Source organism: Monodon monoceros, unplaced genomic scaffold (genome assembly GCF_005190385.1).
Source record: "Monodon monoceros isolate NGI ecotype Baffin Bay Population unplaced genomic scaffold, NGI_Narwhal_1 Super_Scaffold_12, whole genome shotgun sequence".
NCBI classification, from domain to species: domain Eukaryota; kingdom Metazoa; phylum Chordata; class Mammalia; order Artiodactyla; family Monodontidae; genus Monodon; species Monodon monoceros.
This window is the reverse complement of record NW_021703768.1, coordinates 115,139,871-115,152,219: the sequence shown is the minus strand read 5'-3', so window position 1 is coordinate 115,152,219 and position 12,349 is coordinate 115,139,871.

Genomic DNA, 12,349 nt, shown 5'->3' with positions numbered 1-12,349 from the left:
CATGTCTAACATTTTTTTTTAGGATCCATTCCGTACCGTTTTAAGGGATGTTAGTTGAAAAATTTTCTTGTTAATTCTTGATGTGTACTTCGAGAAACTTTTAAAAGGTCCTGTGGGTTTTTTTTTTCTTCTTCTTGCTGTTGCCCTGGTAGTGACGTGTTGAATTTTATCCCTTACAGGTAAAACTTTTGAAGTGGTGGATGTGGCTTTTTAAAATCTTTAGTTTCTTTGCATCCATCTCTTGTACTAAGTAATTTGCTTATCATCTTGACATGGTCACTTCTTTCTATGAGAATTTACCTCAAAGTATGTACCGTGTAGTTCTAAAGAAATAGTTTGTATTAAGCATGTGTTTTCATTCATATGAACTGTTTAAAAAAATTTCAGATGGACTAGTTTCATCCCTCTTACTGGTTTGTCTGTAATGAATGGTTACAAATAAGGGTTATATTTTATCCTCAAACTAAAAGCGTTTTTGTATTTTCAGAGCAGGTTTAGACGTTTTTCTTTTTCCCCTCTAGCTGAACTGTTGTCCTTATGGAAATCCTTCCCCCAGCCTTTGTGGCACCATCTACTGGCAGAATGGCAGTATATCTGCAAAACAATTCGTTTAAAAACTTGTTTAGGACAGTTGCATCAGATTTAGAAGTTTTGCCATCAAAAATCTGTGCAGACTTTGGTTATACATTTACTTGTAACTAAGATGGGATTTACAGGAATGTAGTTAACAGTCAATATCACAATTGCCCTTTCTACATGAGATTTGAAAATGTAAACTGCTATGCATAGCTTGGGCAGTGGCCCCATATTGCTATGGCGACTAATGAACCAGCTTCGTGTACTGGTATCTTAGGTGCAAGTTGTAAAGCAAAATATCTGTGTTTTCTGCTTGGTTAACAAATGTGTATTTGTAGCCCTTTCATGCAATAGAATTCAAGTTGTTGTTTATAAAAAGCAAAACAGAACAGTGATACCAGAGAAAATTGCCTTCCTGGATAGACATACAGAATAGCAACGTTTATGGATATCACAAATAAAGAATTCAATCCTTTACATGATTGAGTGAGAGTATGTATAACCTGGTGGGTGGGTTCAGAGTACCTATTAATCCAGTACCTACATTTTGATTTAATGTTATGGTAGAATATTTGACTGGAGTTTTGTGGTTGAAAGCCCAAAGCTAGCTGTATTAAGCTTTCTGAAGGGAGATTACTGGGCTTTAAAGTAAAAAAATATATTGACCCTTTTCCTCTTAATTCTTGTTGCTGTATATTAAGATTTAATTCTTGCCAAAAGTTTTTTTTTCTAATTGCTAGGGTTCTGCTTTCAGGAGACAGGAAGTACGGTCAAGATTGCTAGGCTGCTTAGTGGTCACTTTGACAAAGGGTAGCTGATACTTGGTACAAATACTTAAGTACCTCTACAACAAACGGGGTAGATATTTTTGCCTATTGAATAAATAAGCAACGTAGTCAAATTTTGCACTCACATGGTTTTACAATTTGCTTAAATTTCTGTTTTTTACTCAGTAAAATGCATCATACTGCCTTTTTTTATGTGGTGATTTGGTTCAGCTTTTTTGGGGGGTCCTCTAAGATATAGAAAATGATATGTGTAAATTTTTTATCATAATTATTACTCTGCTTGTATTTTACTCAGTTTTAAGGGGAAGATCTGTTTCTTCTGGTTCAATTGGAATAGTCCACCTCTTGGAGGGTTTTCATAGTGTAATAAGGTTACTGTCATTTTGTATTTCCAACGTAGTGACTTGTAAAAAAAATTATGTTAAAGGATTTTCTCTTAATTAGAAAAATGACAGCGTTCTGTTCATGGTATATTACCATTTCATTGTCATGTGTATACCTTTACAAATTTATACTCTGGATTGGTATTTAGTGAAGGTAAAAGTAGTGGTATTTAGTCTTCCCAGAATTCCTCTTGTCAATTTTATGCAAGCATTTTTGGCATGTGGGACTTATTTAGTCTTATGTTTTGATTTCTTTCACCTGTAAGAACTATCTGACCATTACTACTTCAAATTTAATTAAGACTTCATGGGAGGAGGTGGCACAGAACCTAATCAGTATTGAATATAATTTTTGTGCTATGCTTGAATTTAATTTGAAAGATTAGAAAAATAAAAATGAACCTTTTTTTTTCTCTCCCTATCGTGAAGAACTTTGCATTTACAGTGTTTTTAGTATAAAGTCAATGGTAGTCATTAGTTGGAAGTGGTTTAAAAGATTGATAGTAATTTCAGATATTAAAAAGCTTGCAAATGGTTAACGTTCATAGTGATAACAAAACAGGATGATATACTGATTGTTTCCTCCTATAACAGTGATTTAGAACACAGATTTCATATTTAAACCTTCACAATGAATTTTTGTTTTTAAGCAAGGTTAAAGGATTGAGGATACTTAAGAATTTGCTATTTATGATTATTTACCTCAAGACCAGAAATGGCAGTGTCAGTTATTTGATTTGTAGGCTTATATATCTTTTAAGTGTGCTTAATTTTCTCAAATTCGAGAATTTGCATTTTAAACTTATCTCTTTGCTGATTGAAAGTGGGCATTTGGATGTTGAATTGATTTAAGCAAAATTGTATCTGGGTAATGTAAGGATTATTCCCCAAAAGACAGTATTTGCACTTAGAAAAGGTAAGTCTCTTTCTTCCATTTTAACCAACTTACTGAGTCAGTGTTAAGATTTTGGTCACTGGGAAAAATTATTTCTTTTCCCTGTTTTAGAAGGCTTTATTTTTTTTCTGAAGCAGGGCAACAAAGATTGCCTCTAAACCAGTGTAAGACAATGCCTTTTCCTTAGTGTCTTATTGCAGATTACATTGCTGTGCCTTTGTCTAATGCTTTATTAAAAGTGAACATAAATTGTAAATTTTTTTCCAATAAAAAGTCCCTTCTGTGTTATTTTAAAAAGTATAATACTGCATATTTGGATTGTACTTCAAGTCACAGAAAATACCAGTATTACTAGGAAATAGAAGAAACAGATGTTACTGAATCTTCTTGAGGCTGGTGTATTTTCAAAAATTAGAATTAAATACTTAACTGCTTGTAAACCAAACTAAAAGAATGAGTAAAAACCCTGCCAATATGAGCAAACTCTCTTCTGAAGGATAATCCTTGTTAATAGGCATATGTTCAGCTAGATCTTTTTTGTATGTACCTACATTAGTTTTTTTTTAATACATCTTTATTGGAGTATAATTGCTTTACAATGGTGTGTTAGTTTCTGCTTTATAACAAAGTGAATCAGTTATACATATGTCCCCATATTTCTTCCATCTTGCATCTCCCTCCCACCCTCCCTTTCTCACCCCTCCAGGCAGCCACAAAGCACTGAGCTGATCTCCCTGTGCCATGCGGCTGCTTCCCACTATCTACCTTACGTTTGGTAGTGTATATATGTCCATGCCTCTCTCTTGCTTTGTCACAGCTTACCCTTCCCCCTCCCCATATCCTCAAGTCCATTCTCTAGTAGGTCTGTGTATTTATTCCTATCTTACCCCTAGGTTCTTCATGACTTTTTTTTCTAAAATTGCATATATATGTGTTAGCATACGGTATTTGTCTTTCTCTTTCTGACTTAACTTCACTCTGTATGACAGACTCTAGGTCTATCCACCTCATTACAAACAAATAGCTCAATTTCGTTTCCTTTTATGGCTGAGTAATATTCCATTGTATTTATGTGCCACATCTTCTTTATCCATTCATACGATAATGGACACTTAGGTTGTTTCCATTTCCGGGCTATTGTAAATAGAGCTGCAATGAACGTTTTGGTACATGACTCTTTGAATTATGGTTTTTTTCAGGGTATGTGCTCAGTAGTGGGATTGCTGGGTCATATGGTACTTCTATTTGTAGTTTTTTAAGGAACCTCCATACTGTTCTCCATAGTGGCTATACCAATTCACATTCCCACCAGCAGTGCAAGAGTGTTCCGTTTTCTCCACACCCTCTCCAGCATTTATTGTTTCCAGATTTTTTGATGATGGCCATTCCCTGGTGGTGCAGTGGTTGAGAGTCCGCCTGCCGATGCAGGGGACACGGGTTAGTGCCCGGGTCCGGGAAGATTCCACATTCCTTGGAGCGGCTGGGCCTGTGAGCCATGGCTGCTGAGCCTGCGCGTCCGGAGCCTGTGCTCCGCAACGGGAGAGGCCACAACAGTGAGAGGCCCTCGTATCGCAAAACAGAAGCAAATACATTAGTTTTTAAAAGTAGGATTATATAGTTTTGCAGTTTGTATGTATATCATTGACATATCAGGGCAGATAGACCTTCCTCATCCTTTTTAATGCCTGTATAATGTTCCATAGCATGGCTGTACCATAGCTGTTGATGGACATGAGGCTTCTTCCTTCTCTTGCTGTTACAAATAATGCAGTGATTGTTCTTGTTGCACATCATGTTCTTGCTCATCACATATACACTTAGTTGATGAGATGGCTACCTTAGAGTTAAATGCGCTAGATAATGAGAATGCAGCAGTTCTCTGGTGTCATGTATTTTTTAGTTCTCGTGTATATTCAGGGAGGATACATGCTCATTGGCAGCATTGTTAAAGACTTAGGGTATATTCAACTAAAAGATTTTACTGAAAAACTTCAAAGCTATATTATACATGATAAAACAGTTAATTGCCTATGAAGACCATTGTATTCTTTCCTGTTTTCTCCCAGTACCTGTAGATAACCTATGTTAACAGTTTGTCTACTTCTAGTTCTTTTTATTTGCAGGGAGGTACATTTATCTTTTTTTAGGAACAAGAATTGAGTCATTTTATATATACATACATATATATATATTAACTTCAAAGACACCCATATCTGTACATATAGCTCTGTCTCATATAACTGGTATTCTATAGTAGAGATGCACTATAATTTATTGATTAACATGTTTCCATATTTCCTCTGATTATAATTTAAAACTACTTTTGCAGGACTTGTGTTGCAATTTGCAATGTACCAAGGAGGATCAGCCCATGCTCACAAGGTACCCATAGGTTTTGTTTGAGTAGGGGGAATTTAAATAATCATGATAGAGTGTGAACATTTTAGTCAGAGATAGGTATGAGCAGTAGTGATGACTTTTTGTGGGTCAAGAAAATTGTTAACCTTTGGACTAGTCTTGACATTAGGACTAGGTAGATGAGTTGGCAAAGAGTGTTCCACAACTTATGCCAAAACACAGAGCACGATGTATTGGGCTCCTTAACAGTTTTTTCTTAGATTGCTGGACCACGAAGACTTTAGAAGCACGTCGTCCATTTTTATTTTGCATTATTTTATGACTCACGATTTTTGCTAAGCATTAATAGAATCAGCTTAAGGGAGATGGGACATATTCAGTGATAGAAACACAAATCAGTTGAGATCTTAAATGGCAAGTGATGATCACTATATATTAATGAATATTTCCATAAGGAGTGTAATTCATAGTTTGGAGACCCCCTTTATTAAGCCATAGTTAGCAGTATTCTCACTATTCTTCCTCCATTTTCTTCCTTTAATATGTCTTCCCTATATTTTGACTTACTGATTTTAAAATATAGTTTTGATAGTAACTTTTGCAGTAAACAGTTTCTGATAAAACTTAATTTGCTATAATTGAAAGCTTAATATGTACTGTAAATTTTGTTTTAAAAATTAACAGTTTTATAATTTGTGGGGAGGCAAGGTTAGTTTGAAGAATAATAAGTGGGCATGAATTATTAGCTTCAAATTGAATTTGAGCTTAGCACATCCTGGATGTTCTTGGTGCTTAAATATAGTCTCTTACTAAATATAATTTGTGGAAGTATCTCGTTGGGAAATATGACTTATTGCTCATTTTCAAGAGAGGCACGCAACTGGTTTGGGAAAATTAGTCTTTGACATTTGGGGCCTACTTGTGGGTGAGCTTCAGATTCTTCCTAAATGAGAAGTTAAATGCTACCAGATAAAACATTTATCATAAAAAAGATATTAGAAAGCTGGTTTTGAGAAAGGAATCCCATAATAGCAAGGCTAAAAAGGGCAGTTGAGTCTCATGTACTGACCTATTCCATATACTTTTTAAACTTGCACCTGGAGCTGAATGGTTTGAATCTTCAGAGAGGAAAAAAGGATTCAAGAAGATTCCTTTTTTTTTTTTTTTTCAGTTCTGTGCTCCGTTCTTTACTCAGGCAGATTTTCTTTGGCCCCTTTGATTCTTTTACCACTTTGTAAGGTTTGCTTAAAAAATAAAAATTCTACCTGTAATGGGTTTGTGTCATGGTCTCCTGCTCTAAAATTATCTGATGTGAACTTGTACCATTTGGACAGTATGCTTATTTCCCAGTGTTTACTGTCAATTTCATTAGGTATTGATTACCTTCTTTGTGCAAAACACATCTAGGATCTGGAGATAGACAGCTGTAAGACTAACAGGGTTCCTGTCTTCATGTAACTTGCATTCTGTTGGGAATTCTATTTCTTTTGAAATCTTGCATCTTTTTCAGCATCGTGGCATCATCTCAGATTGTTCACACCATACAAACAAATTGGAGTTAGTCCCATTGTCATTTAGTATATATCCTCTGATGAAAATTGTCTCACTCCTTTATTGGTTACTTGTTATTTGGATACCATATGAAAGGTATATTTTTTTCTTTGATGCTTATGTTGCAAATGTAATTTGCCTCAGTAGGCATCTGATTTAGTATTTCATAGTCCTTAAGGACATACATTTTGGTATCAGGTAGAACAGGTTCTTTTCTTGACCCGGTCACCTTGTTCCATGATCTTGAGCTAATTGGCCTGAACCTCAGTTTCCTTGTCTTTAAAAAGGAGAGACTACTATTAATACCTGTCTCACAGAGTTGTTGAAGGAATTCAGTGAAAGAATACATGTAAAGGGCATACTGTCATCTCTGGTATATAGTAATTTTAATATTATACTTCTGATAAGGGATGTGACAGGCAGAAGGTGTACCTTTTTTCACCCCCACCTCAACCACAAGGTATTTGCACAGTTAACGAGGTGAATGAATAACTCTCTTAAAAAAAGTAGTGACATGTGTATGTAGTCTGTAGAGCACTCAGTATCTGAGGTTTGGTTTTTAACCTAGGCCTTTCTCTTGATTTGCTGGGTGAGCTTGGATGTGGGAACCCTCTATACCTCTGCTGCTTCAACTCTAGTAGGAGAGATATGAACCGTGTTAGCTATGTGTGTTTATTTGTTATTATAAGAAAGATATAAATAATGTGTTGAGAGTGACTTCCAGGTAGGAAGAAAGATCAAGAAAAGCATTGAGGAAGATGCGGTATTTCACTTAAAAACTGGCCACATAGAGAAGGTGAGGGGAGAAAGAGGTAATTTCAGGTAGAGGGACAAATAGAGATATGGGCATGCCTACTCTGTGCTAAACATTGTACTGAGTACATTTGCAAATGTTCTCACTGGATCCATTCAGTAACCTGCTTCACAGGTAAGGTAGCTGAAGCTCATCTCAGAAAGGTTAAGAAACTTTCCCAAGGCCACCCAGCTGGTGAAATGATTGAGCTGGGAGTTGAATCCAAGTCTGATTCCAATGGCCATAGTCTGCACAAAACTTCCTTTACAATTGAAGCTTCCAAATACAAGTGGCTAATTTGTATTAAGGGTAAAGGAGAGTTGTGGGAAATAAATTGGAAAAAGTTGGGACCGTATCACTGAGGTCTTTGAGTAGTCTATCTGGCGGTCGGTGGAAGTCCCTAAAGGTTTTTGAGAAACAATAGTGGTAGTAGAACTGTAATTTAGAAAGATTAATCAATAACACTGGGTATAATAGATGGCATTTGAGTGATGTTTCAGGTGTTAAGGCCTTTAAGACAGCTGATGTTAACCAGGTAAGAAAATGAGAGCATGAACAAAGAAGTAGTACTGGCAATAGAGTGAAAGGGAATTTGAGGGAAGTTGTGAAAGTATAATTGGCAAATGATCAGATATGGGGGGGGGGGATAAGGAAGAGGGAGTAGTTGAATCAGAATTACTGTGTGAGTAGGAGGATGGTGATGTCACCGAAAATGGGAAGAGGAGATTTAGAAGGAAGGTTTGAACGTAGCAAGTTGAGGATGCTGGTAAACACATTGAAGCATTGTGTGTTTTGCAGATAGCTTTACAAAATGGTTATCTCTGCTGGATATTCTCTTTTTGCCCTTCCTGATTCACTCCATACCTTTCTATTTCTCGCTTTGTGTTCTTGGAAGGTTGATTCTTAAGGAACTGTATACTCTCTTCTTTGGCTTCATGTTGAGTTTGGACAGTGGGAGAAACCAACAGGTCTGGAGAGTGACAGAAAGGTGAGGTCAAGATATTTGTTCCCCCTGTCTCCCAAGTACACATACTCAGCAAACAGGTTATCGGGGGCTACAGGTCTGCTCCAGTGGCCCTCCCTTACAGCTCTGGGTCTTTTCTGGCTTCTGGTAACCACTCCTATTGCTACTTCAGGCTCCCTTTGTCTAGCCCCAAGATGGTTCACCAAACCTTGTTGGTTTTCCTTAACTGTGCCCACATCCTTGTAAATAGTTCCTTTTATTAAAACTCTTTAATAACCCTGTTTGAATGTGCCATCTGTTATCATCCTTTCAGTGAAAAAAAATTTAATCCCTTCCACGTTTTCTAGTGACTTGATCTCCCAGGCACCACCAAACTTGAAGATCTAGCTATTTGCACTAAGTTACTCTCCCCACCGGTCATGAGTTTTCCCACATTGTTTGAAATTCAGTGTTTCCCTGTCTCCTACTATGTCAGGTTAAATGTATGACTTCTCTCCTTCGTGATTCAGCTGGAAATGCAGCAGTGAACAAGAGACAAAAATCCTTGCTCTCAGTAGAGCTTATATTTTAGTGGTGGTGGTGGGGGAGACAGATAATGAAGCATAATAAATTATATGGCATTTAGAAAATGATGTGTGGTCTAGAAAAATTAGGCTAAGGAGCTGGGAGTGCTGCAGGGCAGGATGTTTGTGAAGGTAGTGCAATTTAAAATGGGGTGGTATGGGTAGTTCTCTCTGAGAAAGTGGCATTTGAACAGAGACTTGAAGGAAATGTGGGAGTGAGCAGTGTAGATATTTAGGGGAACAGCATTCCAGGGAGAGGCTTAGGAAGAGCAAAAGCCCTGAGGCAGGATTGTGCCTGGACTTTGTGAGGAAGAGCAAGTTGGTCAGGGTGGCTGGAGTTGAGGGAAGAGAAGCAAAGGAGTAGCTGATCACAAAAGAAAGGGCTTTGTAAACTGTTGTAAGGATTTTGGCTTTTACCACATGATTGGTGAACCATTTCACGGTTTTGAGCAGAGGAGTATCATGATCTGCCTTGAATTTTAAAAGATTCTCTGATTTTCTTAGAACAAAATTTCTATTCCTTTAGTTATGGTTGGTTTCGATGAGGGTTTATGAGAAAAGCAATCAGAACAATTTGGATTAAGGTGTAAAAAGACCCACAGTCTCTTTAATTCTATTATAGGCATCTGCTTTTTTGAGAGATTATTCTTTTTGGCTGAAATGAAGCTTTAATTGTGATGTGCTGTCTTTAGAAGGAACTACTTGCAAGATTGGCCCTTGCCTGGGCACTTGGATTTAGGGAGTGTTCCCACTGTTCCCTAACTGATGAAGGTGGTTCACAGTGTCTAGACTGTGCAAGCAGTATGATTTATGCTAAATACCGCCTTCCTTCTGGGACTCTCGAGTTTTGATAGGTGCTAGGCAGCGGGTACCTATAAAACTTGGGAGGACTTAGTCCTTGGGCAGAAACATGACACACAAGTGTATTCTGTGTGACCCCTCATGGTCAGAGAGACCATAAAGAGGCCTGCACTTGGGTTCCTCCAGACTGTGTCTTTTCTCCAAATGACCCTACTGTGTATCTTCACTGTGTGTCTGTAGTAAACTTTATCTGTGAGTGTAAGACTTAGCAGTACTGAGTTCTGTGAGTTCTTTTTAGTTCATCTCTGAACCTGGTGTTGTACTTGGGAACCCCTGAAACAGCTAACTTTTTTTTTTTTTTTTGGTGTGTGTGTGTGTGTGTGTAACCAAGTTAAGTGGAAAACATCAGGTTGCGGGTAGAAGTTGCAGTTTTGGAAAACCTATCACATAGGTCAGTCAGCTCTGTGTCTAGTGGAGAGCTCTTTTGAGCACTTTCTGCTTTGTTAATTCCTTTCGTTTTTCCAAAAGCTCTAGGTCTTTTCATTATTGCAGCTTCTAGCAGTTTTGAGCATGTGGAGACTCACTGCCACCATGTAAATCCTTTGTAAGCAAGTTTATAAAAAGGACTGCCTTGTAAAGATCTTTAAAGTAATCTTAGTGAAGGCAGTTGTTGACATAGGCACCATAAATAATTCCTTAGGGAGGTAGGAAGTACAGCTACTAGAAGCAACAGCATCTGACAACAGGTGTAGGTATGTCAGTATGTTAGAAGGATCACACTTTGCCTGTATACACTGCAATGAAATGTGTAACAAGATGGTCTGATTTAACTGCTTTGTATTACTCCCCTTGGAAGGAAGTTATTCTGTTCTCATCATGAAGTAAGATTTTGGTATGGAGAATATGAAACGTGGGTCACAGAAGGGAGATTGTGGCAAAAATGCCCATTTGACATAGCTCTTCTGAATTTCTATTTATTGCTGACTTCAGAGTCACAACCAGTTCCCTTCAAATCTCTGGATCCATATATTCATGAGCTTGAAAGCTTTTATTGTCATTTGGTGGAACTGTTTGTTTGCTTGTCTTCAGTTGAGTTTAATCACAGTTTTGTACTTTTATAACTGAAATTGCAGACAGTAACTTCTCCATCAGGCTGGAAAAGATGATGAGTGAGGAGGGTAAATATGGATTTATTTGGTAGGAACCACTAAAGTATCCATATCTTTTCTCTAGCCCTCCAATACTAGGAATTTAACCTAAGAAAACAATTCAGTGAAAGAAAAAGTCATTGCACAAAAATGGTCATTATAACATCTATAGCAAGAGATTGGAAACTGATGTAAATGTCAAACATTAGGGAAATGTTTACTAAATTGTGCTCTGTGAAAATGTGGGATATTAAAAATCCATTGGCCATCAACAGGTGAATGGATAAACAAAATGTGGTATCTACATACAGTGAAATATTATTCGGCCATAAAAAGGAATGAAATTCTGATACATGCTACAACATGGATGAACCTTGAAAACATTATGCTAAGTGAAATAAGCCAGACACAAAAGGACAAGTATGACTGCACTTATCTGAGGGATCTAGAACAGGCAAATTCATAGAGACAGTAAAATAGAGGTTACCTGGGGCTTGGGGAAGGAGGGAATGGAAAGTTAACTGTTCACTGGGTACAGAGTTTCTTTGGGGATGATGAAGTTCTGGAGATGGATAGTGGTAATGGTTGCATAACATTGCGATTGTACTTAATGCCACTGAATTGTGCCCTTAAAAATGTTGGTGTAAGCAACTATACTCCAATAAAAATTAATTAAAAAAATACCTGCAAAAAATGAATAATCTTGTTGGCCAAAAAAAAAAAAGGTTGACATGGTAAATTTTATGTATATTCTACCACAATAAAAATTATAATAAAATATGCAATAATAATATGTATTTAGTGTAATATAGTATGTCAGTGTATTAAAGTAGTGAGATTAAACAATTAACCCTTTAAAATTATTTGTAAAAATTTTAAGTGAAATCATGAGAAATTGAACTTATCCAGTTGAAACTATTTACACTTACGAATACTCTTTTTAAAGCCCCATGGAATTATTTACTAAATTCACAACTTTATATCTACTCCTTGTGTCCTACTCCCTCCTTCCTCAAACTGGAAGCTGTCTCTTACTCCACTGAGTTCCCATAGTACCTTTTCTTCATTTCTCTTGAGTCTCTTGTTTTCTACCATTATTTATATGTGTCCATGTGCAGTTTCCCCAATCAGTTTGTAAGCTCTCTGGCGTTCTATTCTTGTAGAATTTATGTGGCAGCTTCCTGGTACAACCCATCACATAGACAGAGTAAGATATTCAGGGAGACTGAATTATAAGCGTGCAGTCATATGAAGGCAGAGAGTGACCAGAATGTCTGAGCATACTTTCTCATGGGTTTTACATTACTTTAACCATGTGCCTGCCTCAGTTCTCTGTACCTGCTAGATGGGCAGACCTGACCTCACCCACACACGCATCCCTGTATTCTTGACTTTGGGGCTATGTCTCATCTGTATTTTACCTCTTCTGTAAAAAACAGCTCAGCTTTCTTTGTAACCAGAATGGAAAGGACTAGAGAGATGAGACAGGGGCAGCAGATAGAGGACCGATGCAGTCAATTTAAAGTTGC